Here is an 18168-nt window from a genome sequence, read left to right on the forward strand (position 1 = left end):
TGGATAGATGATGGGTAAATGTGAGGCCAGCCAGCAAAGAGACACAGGCTGGGACATTCCCAGTGAGAACAGGATGGAAATAAAATCTCATGGTTTGCAAGAGGGGGAACTTGTGCCCAATCGAAATTGTGATTTGATTATTCATATCTGACAGATTTAAAAGCCTGGAGGTGACAGAGATTTAGTCAGTAACAGAACCCACATCTTCTGGCTCTTGAAGCTACTCAAACTTCTGAGAAAATCAAGAAAACAACTTCTCCTCTAACTCCACACACACCAACCACTGGGCTAGACATGTAAGAATTAGGCAGGACCTGGGGTGCATCTAGTCTGATACACTGTACTGTCTGCAGCAAATGTTCTCACTGCAACATCCTTTAGCAGTAAGCTTCTTGCCATAATTCCATAATTCTTGTAATTCCAAGATCAGGTTACTAATGAGAGAATCTTTTCTCTCCCACCATGCTCTATTCTATAAACTTGAATTTCCTTCCCATAGGCTCTATTTTGGCAATACACTACCCATTTCCAATCACCTACACCAGAAACAGCTATCTCTGATAAACACTTTTACTTTTCTGTATGTTAATAACAGAATCCTGGTTTGATTTGTTTTGTTCTGTTTCTTTGGTGTAGTTTTTCTCCTCTTCCCTTTTCCTCTGATATCGTTCTCTATCCCTATCAAGAACTTATTTTGTGCTGTGTTGATAAATTTCACACCAGATCGATTTCTCTATCTCAATGATTTTGTCAGAGCTCTCCTGTCCTTTTCAAAATCTTCTCCAGAGAAAGGTGCAAAAATGAGTTTTATTGTGCCATCTGGATTTTAAGGCTCTTTGTAGCTTTTATAAATGGCAACCTCTCCTATTGAATTTCACATGTGTATAGTTTACAGTTTGACAATATTTTTACTATTCTCAGAAAAATATCACATTTGTTCATTATAGGAAGCCTTTTTTATTCAGTGGTTCCTGCTAGGGCTGGCTGTGTCCCACCCTTCCCACTAAATTGTCTAGAAAATGGACAGATCTTCTCATATTCTCCCTTTTTTTCACTGATTTCTCATTTCTTCATTGACACCTGATGTTGGTGATATCCAACCATTTAGTTATCCAGTGAGAGTATGTGTGTGTTTGAGATTATTATCACCGGAGGGTAAGCATGAGCATAAAGGGCGCAGATTCGGAGTTGTGCTTCCATTGAGGAGAGAAGTGCTGAGTAACTTTCTTTAGTCCTGGAGAAGATAGTTGACAAGGAAATGGGAAGGGAGAGATGTAAATAAGTAGAGGGCAAGTGATACCCGCATAGAGTTATTGTAGCTGGTGTAAGGCCTGGAAGCCTTTGATGCATCAGTGCTTAACTCAGGAGGGTTGAGGGCAAAATCAGAGGACTGTCTCGGCAGGTAGGTCAGATCACCAACACGTGATAAGTAGAACACAAAGGTGGGGCGGATTGATGGGCCACATGCTTGTCTTAAAGGTGTTAGATATTGAGACTGATGTCTTTCCCCAAGAAAGCAAGTTCTGTGAAAAAGATCAACCTTACGTGTCTTTATGGAAGCAAGGAGTTTTTAAGTGAAAGAATCAGAGGGATCTTTTGGCTTTGAGCAGTAACATTCTGATGCAGGACAAATCATTGATGTTTTTGTTTTTTCATTTTTTAACATACTTATCACAGGCATATTCCTATGCTGAGGAAGTATTTTGGGCTCCTATAATTTCTTCCCTGAAAAGAGTTTCTCAAAGGCAAAAGAACAGAGCTCTGATTACATTTTTTATGTTAATGCATTATGGAATTTTTAAAATTTTCTTGATTAAAATGACAATTTGAATTCAAAGGGCCACACAATATTAATTAAGGGCCAATTGATGGATGACAATTGCCCCATAGTCTCATCTTCCCTTTCCCATTCACGTGTTCTTGTGAATTCCTTTACTCCTTGATTAACCAATGGAAATACATGACTAAATTGTTTAAGCTTAATTCATGGCTTATTTTTGCTGTATATTCTATTTTGTTGGAAGATATTTTAATGGTTTTTCTTCCATTAGCAGAATTTATGGTAGAAACTTGCTTTTGCTTTGAAAAAGAGACCTGGCAGAGCAGACATTTTAAGCTGATCACTTAGTTTCTGAAATTTTAGAGGAAATAAACAAGACGATTAGTTTGACATGTAATTCATAGTCAATGAGTTAAAAAAAAATACTTGAGTTGCTGATTACAGCTAGCTCAAGCAGATCTTCTAAAATGTAATTCACTTTTGGAGAGATTCCAAATGGATTCTTTCTGCTTAAATTTGCAAAATTTCCCAATGCTGTGTCAATATTTCAAACAGCACTGAAAAAAAGTTCGTAAGCAGAATTGATCTGACTTCAACTGCTGTGAATGTAGGTGGTGTATTGAATTTTCTGAGCACAATATTCACAGATTGAAAAGAGACCTGAGTTTAGATAGATAGTTCTGATTCTCCCTAGTGCACTGGCAGCTCTATTGCCCCTCTTCCATAACGCTTTTATTTTTCTTTTTCCCTTTTGAAATTTTTATTATGGATGATTTCAAACATATACAAAAGGAAAGACAACACAATAGTAAACCTCCAAGCAATCAGTGTTCAGCTTCAAGAACCATCAGCTCGATGGTTTTCTTGTTTCATCTGTACTCCGACCAGTTAATATTTTCTCCTTTCGCCTATAGTCAATTATTCTGGAGCAAATTCTAGACATTCAAGTCATTTCATATTTAAATATTTTAGCATGATCTCTAAATTATGATTCCTTTAATATTACTACCATATCTTTAAAAATTCAGAGTAATTTCCTTCAGGAAATATCCAACTCGAATTCTCTGTTTTGTCTCATATAGTTTTTAATAGTGTATTTATTCAGATCAGGATCTAAACAAGGGCTCACATATTGTATTTGGTCAGTATGTCACTTAAATTCTTTTCAGTATAGGTTTTCCTTTCTTCTTTTTTTCCTTACAATACATTTTTTTTGGGGGGGCGGGCGGGGGAAACTGGTCATTTATTCCTGTAGATATTCTCACAATATAGATGTTTTTATTTAACATTTGCTTTGTCTCTTGTATTCCTTTAATAATCTGATCATTGCATGATCTGCCCTTGCCTGATTCTTCAGTCTCATCTTACACAGAACTGGCTGTTCTCCACCCCCATCAGCATTTGCTCACCTGTACTTAGAATGGTCTTTGATTGCTTGGCTGAATCTCTTTTATTTGTTTATTCGTTTGGCTGCGTTGGGTCTTAGTTGCATCATGAGGAATCTTTCGTTGTAGCGCATGGATTCTATAGTTGTTTCTTGTGGACTCAGTAGGTATGGCACATGGGCTTAGCTGCTCCATGGCATGTGAGATCTTAGTTCCCTAAACAGGGATCAAACCAAGGTCCCCTGCAATGCAAGGCAGATTCTTAACCACTGGATCATCAGAGAAGTTCCTGAAATATCTCTTTCTTATTGTTTAGTTGCTAAGTCATGTCCAACTCTTTGCAACCCCATGGGCTGCAGCCTGCCAGGCTCCTCTGTCTATGAGATTTCCCAGGCAAGAATACTGGAGTGGGTTGCCATTTCCTTCTCCAGGACTTTACCTTATTAAATTATATTTAATAGGAAGGACTTAATCATGAGTTGTGCTTCAATTATTTTTATTTTACTCCTATCTCCAGGCCTTCTACTTGTGGTCACTGTGGTTACTTTTTATTCCTAGTATCCTGTGATACTACTCACAGGTGGTTAGTATTCTGGCAGAGACCATAACTGACATGTGGAATTCAGTCACTTCTTCAGGTCTTTATGGCCTTGGGGCCTATGTTGCTTAGCTGTCTTCACAGAGTTTCTCAACATGCATATAATTCGCCATGTTTAAAAGGAGATGCTTATGCTTGTTTATTAGTCTGCTCAAGTTGCCATGATGGAATGACACAGACTGGGAGGCTTAAACAACAGAAGTTTATTTTCTCATAGCTCTGGAGGCTGGAAGTCCAAGATCAAGGTGCTGGGAGGGTTGGTTTCTGCTGCAACTTCTCTTCTTCACTTGCAAACGACTGCTTTCTGTTTTTCCTGTGGGCATGCAGAGAAGTCTCTGGTGTTTCTTTGCTTTTTTATGAGAACATCAGTTCTATTGGATTAGGGCCCTACCATCATGACCTGAATTAATTACCTCCATAAAGACCCATCTTCAAATAAATTCATACTGTGGGTTAGGGCTTCAACACGTGAGTGGCCACAATTCAGTCCGTAACTATCCAAATAACACATTCCCCAGGAGTCTGGGTCTAAACTGAAGCTACTCTGCTAACTACAAACCATTTCATTTCCTTTCAATTCTTAGCAATAGGTGACTCACATTTTATTTTATTTCAATTTTTAATTCAGCTTAATAATATACTTCCATGGCTATTCCTTTTAATAATTAAATTGTCCCAAAGCAGCCTGTTCAAGGAGGTTTCCATTCTTTTTGACACAGCTCTTTCCACCACTACTTCCTTATTTTTTGCTTTCTGACACAAGATGTTCCAGGCTCAACTTCTGCTTTTCTCAGTCCCAGCCCTAGAGTCAACCACTTATCCAAGGCACCCTGATTCATTTTAGTGAAGAATGATATTTAAAAACCAAGATCTGAGCACTAGATGGGCTCACCATTACTGAGATGGCATTTAGTTAGTGAACCTCTGTTCACTGACAACTCTTTTTTGAATCATGGAGTCGTAATGTTACAACCAGTCCAATCCATTACTGTTCGATTATGTTCTTTCTTTACATATTCATATCTCTCCTTCACTGAGAATCCTGATTTCCAACATCAACATACTCATTCATTTGCTCAAACTGCATCACACAGTACAGTTCCAGAATTACACCAATGTCACTACTAACAAGAACACTAAGTTTAAATTTTCTCTGTATTTTTTTTTTTTGTCCTTAGAATATATCCTATTCACAATACGCAAAGTACTATGTTCTAAAGTCTGTGAATTAATTCTTTCCTCCTTGTGGTCAACAATTTGACATAAAATTAGGTTAACTTGTTTCTGCTTGTATTCAATTTTAGGGTTTACTTTTCTTCATTCTTTTAGATTTTACATTTTGACTATGTTGAACATTTTTTACAGTTTAAAAATCAAACCATATAAAGAGATATATCAGAAAAGTCTCACTCCCATTGCTACCCCCTACAACCCCAAATCCTACTTGCCCATCACTGTTAACCATTTAATTAATTTCTATCTTATCCTTATTTCTTCAAACATACATACACACACGGTTTGCAACTTACTCTTTCAGGATATCCTAGAACTTTATACCAGTTCATGAAGATATTTCTTATTCTTTCTTAGAGCTGCATAGTAATTCATTGTGAGAGTATAGTAGCCAGTCTCCTACAGATGAGCATTTAAGTTGTATTAAATATTTTGCCATTACAAATTACACAGCTGTAAAAAAATTTTGTATTTATTTTGCATTTGTGGGATTACATCTTTCGGGTAAAGTTTCTAGAAGCAGGCTTGCTGGACCAAATGGTAAATGCACGTGTGCTCTAGATATTGCAACATTCCTCTTCACAGAGATTGAACTATTTTCACTCCTGACAACAGTGTGTAACAGTGCCTGTTTTCTCACAACTTTATCATCAGAGTGGCTTGTCAAAGTTATCTTTCCTCAGTCTGACAAGAGAGAGAAATGGTATCTCAGGAAGCTTTAGTTTCTATTTTTCTTATTATAAGTCAGTCTGATGATCCTCTCATATAGCAAAGAATAACCATATAACATTTTTGTGAACTGTCTATGCATGTCTTTTGCCTTTTTTCTAGACAATTTTTGATATTTTACTTTGATTTCCAAGAGTTCTTTCTTTACTAGCCACATTAAAACTTATCTATGGTATGTGATACTTTCTTCAGTTTGTCCTTTCCATGAATATTTTTAAGATGCAAAGCTTAAAATTTTGAAGATATTTAATGACATCAAATTGATCACCACTTTATTGCTCCTGTGGTTTGACTCTTAGTTAAAAAGTCTACTTAAGAAGGAATGTACCCTTGTTTTATTCTAGAGGTTATATAAATTCATGTTTCTTACACTTGGATCTCTAATCCATCTTGAGTTGATTCAAAGAAAACTTTTTATACTGAAGGCAAGTATAACCTTTATTTTCAAAGCCATGGTATTCTAGTCTTACCAGTAAATATCAAAATTATACCAACCATATCAGTCAGCACTTCCAGTTAGGTACATTCCTCAGTAGGAAGCAGCCCACCAGCTCCTCTCCCAGTTCCACCCAGGAGGCTTCTGTCCAGACAGAGCACAGGGATTTAGGAGGGCTGGTTAGGTACAATTTTGATAACCTCCTTTTTAAGCTATCAGCTATTTCAGGTATAGTATCAACTATTTCAGGTCAAGAATTTATTTACTACTTAAATAGCTAGCCATTACAGATAAGCATTAGGGAATTCTTTGGGGTGTAGCAATGCTCTGTTTGTTGTGGTGGTGGTTTTTACACATGGATAAAAACTCATCTAACTATACATGTGAAAAGGGGTAAATTTAGCTGTATGTCAATTACCCCTCAATAGATAGGACTTTAGGAAATTGTGTCTATAAAGTGTCTTTGTGGTAGAGGAAATGGGGAGAGGATGATAACATATTTCTTAAAACACTAGAGCTATGTCAAAACAAATAGTTACCAAAAAAAAAAAAAGCCACAAAAGTAAAGAAAAGGAGAAGAGAAAGGAGAAAGAGTGTCTCTCTGGGTATTTGATGAGAGGCTCTGTCGTTTACTACCTCTAGTGCTGCTCTATCCCCGTGCACCTTTCACCAGGCAGTCACCTGCCTGCATCCAAAAGTTTTCTGCAGCAAACTTGTGATACTGATGCAGAAGAAAATGGACCTGCTGAACTGGCTGGTGGCCTACTGGTCACATCCCACTCACATGGCTTCGGCAGGTAGAAAGGGTACAGCGATCATGTCGCTGAACCCTGTCAGATAGGTCTATAACCCCAGAAATATGCACAGGTACCAGGGAGGAGCGTCTTCTATGGTGTAAACCATGTCCAGTCTCTGGGAGTCTAGACTGCCAGTGCTATCCAAGGACTCTCGGCGAGAGAGCTCTTTTCTGTGATGCCGTTTTCCATGGGGCATTTGCCATGAGCTTCGTGTCTTCATTTTCTTGTTCACCGTTGAACGTGGCACCCCGGTTGATCACCAATGGTAGAGTAAAGAAAGAGGGGCACTTTGCTCCATCTTTGTATTTCCCTTCAGTCGAACTTACAGCCCCTGTGGATTTGGAATAGTGTTCTTACTAATACTCATCACGAAGAGAAAAGGAATAGCTTGGCCTTTGGACTGAAATGGCTGGAAGTTGTCTTGCTCAAGAGAGGATCCCAGGATCAGAGTCCAGTGCCTGGAGCCTCCGATTCTCAGGCAGAGATGAGCCCTACTGGAGGCAGCTTGGGAGGCTCCAGTCCTGCCACTGCTCCACAGCACCTGCCACCACCTCTAGGTGACTCATTTTAAAAGACGCGATCGGGGTTAAAAGGTCACGTTAACTATAGCCTTATTTCATCTGTTTCTACCAACCCTAGGAAAATTGGATCAAAAATTTTAAATTAATACATATGAATTATATTTTTCTGTGATTAATTTTTAAACAGTTTATTTAATATAATGATTAGATTAGTTTTAAGTACTAAAAGGGCTTCCCAGGTGGCACTAGTGGTAAAGAACTCGCCTGCCCAAGCAGGAGATCTAAGAGGGTGGGTTCCATCCTTGGGTGGGGACGATCCCCTGGAGAAGTGTATGGCCACCCACTCCAGCATTCTTGCCTGGAGAATATCATGGACCGAGGAGCCTGGCAGGCTACCTTCCATGGGATCCTGAAGAGTGGGACAGGATGGAACCACCATCACTTTTCTTCAGTAATAGCAGGGATAAATTTAGAACCAAATTTGAATACAAAACATAATATGTATTTCTGAGACTTTTTGAAAGGTACTTAAAATATACTTACTTAAAAGGAACACTGACATCAGTACCTCTGTAATCAATTTATAAATGGGCCTTATAAAGACAATGTAAAAAAGCTCTAACAAACTCTGACATACTAGTTTTTTGACCCAAAGTTCAACTTTTACCTGCTCAATAATGCACACGCTGACCACCTTATTCACGCTTCTCATCAATTCCCCATCTTCTTTTCATTGCTTTATTTCTTCCACAACAGATCATCTTTTGAGATACTGAATATCAGATGTGTCGAGATTTAACTTGCTTATTTTGTTTTTCTGCCTACTTCAACTAGAATGTAAACTCCATGAGGTCAGAGTTTGTGTCTGTTTTGTTTACTGGTATATCTCGAGCCTCCAGAATAAGGCTTATCACATGATGGGCACTTGATATATATTGGCTAAATACATTAATGAATTAATAGCATGTCAAATTATTCTGTCCAATAATTGTCCATTATTGACACACAGATCTTATCTTTTAATGTAAGCTAAATAGAAGCATGGCATCAGAATCAACTGGAGAACTTGTTACAGCACAAATTATTGAGCTCTACTCTCAAATTTTGGATTCCATAAATCTGGCATGAGGCCCGAGAATTCACATTTCCATTAGTTCCTCCATCATGCTGATGCTGGAGATAGAAGGAACACTTCAAAAAACACTGCTTTACAGAAACCAAAACTCAATAGCATCATGAAATGTTGGGGATGGATATGAATTACTAGCATCTGGCCTTAGCTTCAGGCTTAGTACATCTGCTATATTGTGATTAACCTGCAGGAGCAAATGTGGTGGGGCATAGGATTGGTATGGCAGTAAGTAGTTTCCTTGACTCTCTCCCAACAAATTAAGGAGCATGCTGAGTCCCCACAGACTGTTGTTTTGTTCAAGTGTGTTTTGAGCTTTTGTGATGGCAATAGACTCTCATAAAGCAAGCCCTGGCCTTCCCCAGAGTGTCTTGGTTAACATGATGAATGAGTGGGAATTTTCCCATTGGAAGGCTGTTATGGCTTTTCTTTTGGTGAAATCTTCTTAAAAGATTCTCTAATGCAACATGAAAAAAAAAATAGCATTCCAGTTACTGAGACAGTAAGCCCTTCTACAGTGGCTTTCATCCTGATAATCTTTACAAACATCAACTAATGCCTCAGGCAATCCTTGGAGGCAAGTTATGCTCTCTACATTTTGTTCTTTTAGAGATTGGAGACAGAGGTTTGGCTTTCAGCTCATATTTTTGTGGCCTGGCCTCGCTCCTTTTTGGTCTGTTTATTCACTGGAAGAGAGATGAGAATTAGGCCTTAAAAACCAGATTCTCTGCTGCTTAGTAACCTCCTGAGGCAGGTTATTTCCTGCCTCAGTTGTTATTTCCAACAGTCCTGTTTTTCATGTGCAATGATTAATTACTAAGGCAATGATCTTACAGACTATGACATTGTTTATTATTCAGTAGGGGTGAACTTACAAGAAAACAGAAGTCTTGGTTTTATGGACATTCTTCTGTGTTAAATAGAACAATGAAAGAGATATATGCAAAATTGTCAGCAGAATATGCACAACGCTGTTGACCTAGAAGTGTTTTCAGTAACATTGACACATATTCAGTAAGTACCAGGTTAAATTTATCTTTTAATTTCTAAATATGTTCTTAAATTTTGATAAGGTGGGAAGTCCATTACTAGAAAGAATACTTTTATTGGGTAAGAAAGCACATACACTGAGTCTAGAGGATCAGACAGAGTATTTCTTTGATTCTCAATCACACTAAAGCCACCATTACCAATAAAGAGAAGGCAACCCCTCTTTCTAGTCGTTCTTCTTTTATCTTCCTTCATGTAATATTTTTTGAGTGCCTAGTATAGGCTAGGTCCAGTTGCTAGGATTAAAGCAGTGAAAAAAACAAAGTTCTGGCTTCAAGGATTTAGATTATAGTAAAGGAAAATCATTAAACAACACTGTGTATGTATATCAGAATGAAGAGTGATAAATGCTGTGTAGACATCAAGAAGGAACTTGCAAATAAGATGACACTTGGCACATGAAGGAAGTGTGGGCATGAGCTGAGGAATCTTTGAGGGAAGCACATTCCAGCAGAGGGAAATTAGGTGCCAGTGCCCTGAGGGAGAAGCAGGGCTGACATGTTCAGGAGCAACAGGGTGGCAATGGGCTGCAGGAGAGTGAGTCGGGGTGAAGAGGCACTAGATGAAGTGAGAGAGGTGCAAAGTATACCGAGATACAGATCAAGCCTCCCATTCTTTTTAAATTTCCTATGAATTAGATGGAGTGTTAGCATGGGTAGGAGATCCAACGAGTAGATGTTGGAATTTTACAAGATACTGTCCAGAATTGGGTGGAAGAACTAAGCTATGTTAGTTTTTCTCTAGAATAACTGCAGATTGAACATAAGTATTATTTCAAATTTGTGTTATTTTTCATAAAGTCAGAAATTTAAGACCTCAAGCTTAATTTATTTATCAAAAAGCTCAGGTTACATCTCTAAGGATTATGCCCCGTAAAGTGAAGTGAAGTGAAGTTGCTCGCTCAGTTGTGTCTGACTCTTTGTGACCCCATGGACTGTAGCCTGCCAGGCTCCTCTGTCCATGGGATTTTCCAGGCAAGAATAATGGAGTGGGTTGCCATTTCCTTCTCCAGGGGGTTTTCCTGACCCAGGGATCGAACTGGGGTCTCCTGCACTGCAGGCAGACTCTTTACCATCTGAGCCACCAGGGAAGCCCATGCCCCTTAAAGGGAATCACAATGAGAATTTGTATAAAGAATTTGACCCATTCTGCCCCTTTCCATCATATCCTCCTACTATTCCCATTTTGCATGCACTAAGATTGAATTTGAACTTATATTAGCACATGTTCCAAAACAATAATTTAAGAATTTAGTTTTGGATTGAATCCTTTGTTAGCAATACATTTTTAAATAGACTAATTTGTTGCTGACCATTATGATTAGAATAATCACCCCATTGGAATGTATGTACAGTAGAGATAAAGGGAATTAAAACTATGAAGGCTGATTATTCCACTTCCTTTCACGAATAGTTAATGTCATACCCCAAGAGGACCATAGTCTGAAAATACACTACAGTTTCTTTTATGACTTGTACAGATTGAAGTTGGACTAAATACGTTGGTTTGTAATAAATAGTGACATAAATCAGGAAAATAGCCAGTTTTGATTGGCAGCCAATTATTATTGGCAGAATTAATGTCCTTAAATCTATTTCTTATAGTTCTCTGTTTCCTATGTCTTCTAATGTGGTTTCTCTGCATAATATGAAGAAATGTTGTTGAATTTTATTAATGAGTATTTTATTTTGTATTGGTTTTTCATTGCATTGTCACAGGGTGTCTTGAGGTTGTTTTCATTATGCATTTACATTATTATTTATATAATATATATAATTTATATTATATTATTTTTATTACTTTATTATTTTCATTATGCATTTACATTCATGTGGTGTACTTCTAACTGAAGAACTCTGAGTAGGGTTACATGGACAACAGAAGACCTAACTTGCCTAAAACAATGATATGTCCTTTGATATAATGATATCCTTTCAGCCTCTGTCACTGCAACCCTAGCTCCAATCACTATCATTGCCTGAGACAGTTTTGTGAAATGGTTGACCTTTTACATTTTCACAGCAATGTATAGGAGTTCTAGTTTCCTAACTGATATTTGCTTTTATCTGCCATTTTCATTTAGCCAGTTTAGCTTGTATGAATTGCTATTTCATTGTGCTTTTAATTTCCATTATAATTAATGCTGTTGAGCAGGTTGATCATCACATTTAATTGCAACTCATTCATGCCCATCCCGGAGAAGGCAATGGCATCCCACTCCAGTACTCTTGCCTGGAAAATCCTATGGACGGCGGAGCCTGGTGAGCTGCCGTCTATGGGGTCGCACAGAGTCGGACACGACTGAAGCGACTTAGCAGCAGCAGCAGCATGCCCATCCTACCTTCCAGATATTCTTTATCTACTTAATTTCTATTTTTGTTCATAGCACTTATCACCTTCTAATATGATACATAATTTACATATTATATGATATATATTATATATTCTTTTCTTTTTTGGCTTGACTTTTTTTTATTTTTGTATTGAAATATAGTTAATATATGATATCATGTTAATTTCAGGCATACAGCTCAGTGATTCATTTATACATACATATATGAAAGTGATCCCTGGGTCAGGAAGATCCCCTGGAGGAGGAAATAGCAACCCACTCCAGTATTCTTACCTGGAAAATCCCATGGACAGAGGAGCCTGGCAGGCTACAGTTCATGGAGTCACAAGAGTTGGACACAGCTTATCAAGAGTCAGACACAACTTAAACCACTACCACCATACGAAAGAGAAGTGTTAGTCGTTCAGTCATGTCCAACTCTTTGCGACCCCATAGACTGTAGCCCACCAGGCTTCACATCCATGGAGTTTTCAGGAAAGAATACTGGAGTGGGTAGTCATTTTCTTCTCCAGGGGATCTTCCTTACCCAGGGATCGAACCCAGGTTTCTCACATTGCAGGTAGATTATTTACCATCTGAGTTACAAGGGAAGGCATATCTATATCTATATCTATATCTAATCTATATATATATCAGTGATATATATATTCCAGATTCTTTTCCTTATATATTATTACAAAATTTTGAGTTGTATTTTTTACTTGTTGTCTATTACCTTGACAGTCTCCCTTCCCAACTAGAATGTTAACTTTTCCTATTTTGCTCACAAATGCAGCCCAGAGAATCTAGAATATAACTTGGCTTTTATTTGGTATTGGATGTATACTGGCTGGAAAAATGAATGATCAATAGCCTTGCATTACTTGGAACACCATTGCTGAGAAGGGCACATTTTCAGGAGATTGTTTCCCTTCATCATCCATCTGTTTCTTGTGCTTTCTGTGTCTCAACAAGCCGAGGCCAGGTATCGGAATTGTGTGACTGGTTGCGGTTAGCAGCTATATATATTGCTGTATGTACTAAACCATACAGGGATCCTCACTTGATGGAAATGAAAAATTACTGTAAAAATGGCAAAGTAGTCAAATAAAGCAGAACAGTTTTTTCAGGGCACTGTCTTTGTAGAAAAAGAAAATGGTAAAGTACAAGACAAAATCTTAGATTTTTTGCTGACAGTAGTGAATAAAGTTAGAATAAGACTTAATAGCTGTCTTGAGGAACTTGGCTTTCCTTACTTACATTCCATTCACTCTACTGTGGATATGATCTAAACATACAACACCTGTCCCAAGAAATTGCCATGGTCTCTTTGTTCTCTATTAAGTCCACATTCCTTAGCAAAGTTTTCAAGGTCCTTCACAACCTGAGCTCAGCCACCCTTCCAGTTTCAGTTCTTGCTTCCCTAATCTGTCCACCCTTACAACAGCATACGGAGCAAGGTTACAGACTGTGGGCTCTCCCTTTGACAGACTTCTCACTTCAAGTCTATTTGTCTTTTCTCTTGCTCTATTGGTATAAAATTTGTCCCCTCCCTATATATTTAGACATGAGCACACACGCGCACACACACACAGACACACACAGACACACACACACATACCCCTATCTCTTTCTGTATTTAGAAAAATCCTTCTCATTCTGTGAAGCCTGATTGAAAGGTAACTTCTAAGGGCAATATTAGACTTAGGCAGAATGTATTTCTTCCCATTCTATACTATTATGATACTTAATGCAATCCTATTTGGATTTTAACTTTTATAATTTTGTCCATCAAATATGAAGTCCTAAACCAAGGGTTGGGTTATGTTCATCTTTTTGCCCAACAAGTCCCCCACTTTTTACATACAATAATTTTTAATTGAATATTTGATGAAAGAAAATAAAACTAAATAAAAATAATGATTCTTCTTCCCTTGTATTTCAAGGATATTGAACAGGTTTTTTAAAAAATTAACTACAATGATAATCAATACATTTTGACATATAGCTATTTGCATCATAGGTACATTTATACAAATTCAACTACATAATCAATTTTTTTGGTTTTTTGCTTTTTAAAATTTATTTATTTTTTAATTCAAGGATAATTGCTTTACAGAATTTTGTTGTTTTCTGTCAAACCTCAACATGAGTCAGCCATAGGTATACATATATCCCCTCCTTCTTGAACCTCCCACCCATCTCCCTCCCCATCCACCCCACCCCCCAGGTTGATACAAAGCTCCTGTTTTGAATTTCCTGAGACACACAGCAAATTCCTGTTGGCTATCTATTTTACATACGGTAATGTAAGTTTCCATGTTACTCACTCCATACATCTCACCCTCTCCCTGTGTCCATAAGTCTGTTCTCGATGTCTGTTTCCTCATTGCTGCTCTGCAAATAAATTCTTTGGTACCATCTTTCTAGATTCAATATATGTGTGTTAGTATGCAATATCTACCTTTCTCTTTCTGACTTACCTCACTCTGTATAATAGGCTCTAGGTTCATCCACCTCATTAGAACTGACTCAAATGTGTTCCTTTTTAACATTCCATTGTGAGTAACATTCAATTGTGTATATGTACCACATCTTCTTTATCCATTCATCTGTCGATGGACATCTAGGTTGCTTCCATGTTCTAGTTTTCGTAAATAGTGCTGTAGTGAACATTGGGGTACGTGTGTCTTTTTCAATTTTGGTTTCCTCAGGGTGTATGCCTAGGAGTGGGATTGCTGGGTGATATGGTGGCTTTATTCCTAGTTTTTTTTTTAAGGAATCTCCATACTGCTTCCATAGTAGCTGTATCAGTTCACATTCATGCCAACAACACAAGAGTGTTCCCTTTTCTCCACACCCTCTCTATCATTTATTGTTTGTAGACTTTTTGATGATGGCCATTCTGACCAGTGTGATGAGACTCATTGCAGTTTTGATTTGGATTTCTCTAATAATGAGTGATATTGAGCATCTTTTCATGTGTTTGTTAGTCATCTGTATGTCTTCTTTGGACAAATGTCTCTTGAGGTCTTTTTCCCTCTTTTTGATTGGGTTGTTTGTTTTTCTAGTATTGAGTTGTATGAGCTGCTTGTATATTTTGGAAATTAATCCTTTGTCAGTTGTTTCATTTACTGTTATTTTCTCCTATCCTGAGGGTTGTCTTTTCACTTTGGTTATAGTTTCCTTTGCTGTGCAAAAGCTTTTAAATTTAATCAGGTCCCACTTGTTTACTTTTGTTTTTATTTCCATTACTCTAGGATGTGGGTCGTAGAAGATCTTGCTTTGATTTATGTCGTCGAGTGTTCTGCCTATGTTTTCCTCTAAGAGTTTTTATAGTTTCTGGTCTTACATTTAAGCCTTTAATCCATTTTGAATTTATCTTTGTGTATGGTGTTAAGACGGAGAAGGAAATGGCACCCCACTCCAGTACTCTTGCCTGGAAAATCCTATGGAGAGAGGAGCCTGGTAGGCTGCAGTCCATGGGGTCGCTAAGGGTCGGACACGACTGAATGACTTCACTTTCACTTTTCACTTTCATGCATGGGAGAAGGAAATGGCAACCCACTCCAGTGTTCTTGCCTGGAGAATCCCAGGGACGGTGGAGCCTGGTGGACTGCCGTCTATGGGGTCACACAGAGTCGGACACTACTGAAGTGACTTAGCAGCATGGTGTTAAGAAGTGTTCTAATTTCATTCTTTTACATGTAGCTGTCCAGTTCTCCCAGCACCACTTATTGAAGAGGCTGTCTTTGCCCCATTGTGTATTCTTGCCTCCTTTGTCAAAAATAAGGTACCCATAGGTGCATGGGTTTATTTCTGAGTTTCCCATCTTATTCCATTGGTCTATATTTCTGTTTTTGTGCCAGTACCATACTGTGTTGATGACTGTGGGTTTGTAGTATAATCTGAAGTCAGGAAGGTTAATTCCTCCAGCCCCATTCTTCTTTCTCAAGACTGCTTTGGCTATTCAGGGTCTTTTGTGTTTCCATATGAATTTTGAAATGTTTTGTTCTAGTTCTGTGAAAAATGCCATTGGTAATTTGATAGGGGTCTCATTGAATCTGTAGATTGCATTTGGCAGTATAGTCATTTTCACATTGTTGATTCTTCCTATCCAGGAACATGAGCTATTTCTCCATCTCTTTATGTCATCTTTGATTTCTTTCATCAGTGTCTTATAATTTTATGTGTACAGTTCTTTTGTCTCCTTAGGTAAGTTTATTCCTAGATATTTTATTCTTTTTGTTGCAATGGTGAATGGGATTGATTCCTTAATTTCTCTTCTGATTTTTCATTGTTAGTATATAGGAATGCAAGTGATTTCTGTGTATTGATTTTGTTTCCTGAGACTTTTTGGAATTCACTGATTAGCTCTAGTAAGTTTCTGATAGTATCTTCAGAGTTTTCTATGTATAGTATCATCTTATCTGCAAACAGTGAGAGCTTTGCTTCTTCTTTTCCCATCTGGACTCCTTTTATTTCCCTTTCTTCTCTGATTGCTATAGCTAGGACTTCCAAAACTATGTTGAATAATAGCGGTGAAAGTGGATACCTTTGTCTTGTTCCTGACCTTAGGGATAATGCTTTCAGTTTTTCACCATTGAGAATAATGTTTGCTGTGGTCTTATCATATGTGGCCTTTAATATGTTGAGGTATGTTCCTTCTATGTTAATTTTTTGTAGAGTTTTAATCATAACCTAGACAGCATATTAAAAAGCAGAGACATTACTTTGTCAACAAAGGTCCATCTAGTCAAGGCTATGGTTTTTCCAGTAGTCATGTATGGATGTGAGAGTTGGACTATAAAGAAAGCTGAGTGCCGAAGAATTGATGCTTTTGAACTGTGGTGTTGGAGAAGACTCTTGAGAGTCCCTTGGACTACAAAGAGATCCAACCAGTCCATCCTAAAGGAGATCAGTCCTGGGTGTTCATTGGAAGGGCTGATGTTGAAGCTGAAACTCCAATACTTTGGCCACCTGATGCGAAGAGCTGACTCATTGGAAAAGACCCTGATGCTGGGAAAGATTGGGGGCAGGAGGAGAAGGGGAAGACAGAGGATGAGATGGCTGGATGGCATCACTGACTCAATGGACATGGGTTTGGGTGAACTCTGGGGGCTTGTGATGGACAGGGAGGCCTGGCATGCTGTGGTTCATGGGATCGCAAAGAGTCGGACACAACTGAGCAACTGAACTGAACTGAATCATAAACGGGTGCTGAATTTTGTCAAAGGCTTTTTCTGCATCTACCGAGATTATCATATGGCTTTTATCCTTCAATTTGTTATTACGGTGTATCACATTGATTGATTTGTGTATACCGAAGAATCCTTGCATCCCTGGAATAAACCCAACTTGATCATAGTGTATGAGTTTTTTAATGTGTTGTTGAATTCTGTTTTCTTAAATTTTGTTGAGGATTTTTTCAACTATGTTCATCAGTGATATTGGTCTGTAGTTTTCTTTTTTGTGTTGGCTTTGTCTGGTTTTGGTATCAGGGTGATGATGGCCTCGTAGAATGATCAAGTACACTAGATCAATTTTTTAAAAATCAGAAGCAAAAATAAATAGAGAAGGAGAAAAAGAGAGAAAACAGCAACTTCAATAGTGTGGGGTTGATCTCTCACTACTGCCCACATTATGCACTGTCCCAGGGGAGAGCAGAATATGAGAGATATGGCTTTGTTCTCTTAACCAGTTTCAGTTTCAGTTCCTGCGATGCTTCATGGTGTGAGCCTCTGCTGTGGTGAACAGGATTCTATTGTTTAAAGATGTACAATTTTCATGCTATGTGGCCTCTGAGAAGAAGCCAACTACTTTACTTGGTACAGTCATCTAAACCCAGATCTGGATAGTGACCCATCTCTTTGAGGCATCTTTAGAGATGGCTTGTCCCGATCCACCATCAAGAATTTTGAACAGGATTTAGGAGTCATTTTGACTTTATATGGGCTTCCCTGATGGTTCAGGTGGTAAAGAATCTGCCTGCAATGCAGGAGACTCAGGTTTGATCCCTGGGTTGGGAAGATCCCCTGGAGAAGGGAATGTTTACTCACTCCAGTATTCTTGTCTGAAAATTCCATGGACAAATGAGCCTGGCAGGCTACAGTCCATGTGGTCACAAAGAGTCAGACATGACTGAGTGTCTAACACTTTCATTTTTTTGACTTTATAT

General features: G+C 38.1%; 1 long non-coding RNA gene and 1 pseudogene across 1 annotated transcript in view; both read right to left on the reverse strand.

The window, feature by feature from the left end:
• LOC145546030 (uncharacterized) overlaps positions 1-18168 on the reverse strand; it is a 1126586-nt gene that overhangs the window by 805366 nt on the left and 303052 nt on the right. The gene's annotated exons all lie outside the window — the stretch shown is intronic.
• Positions 6828-7325, reverse strand: LOC145544586 (solute carrier family 23 member 2 pseudogene; annotated as a pseudogene).

This window comes from Giraffa tippelskirchi, chromosome 4 (assembly GCF_054371585.1).
Source record: "Giraffa tippelskirchi isolate mGirTip1 chromosome 4, T2T-mGirTip1v1.2.pri, whole genome shotgun sequence".
In the NCBI taxonomy this organism is placed as follows: domain Eukaryota; kingdom Metazoa; phylum Chordata; class Mammalia; order Artiodactyla; family Giraffidae; genus Giraffa; species Giraffa tippelskirchi.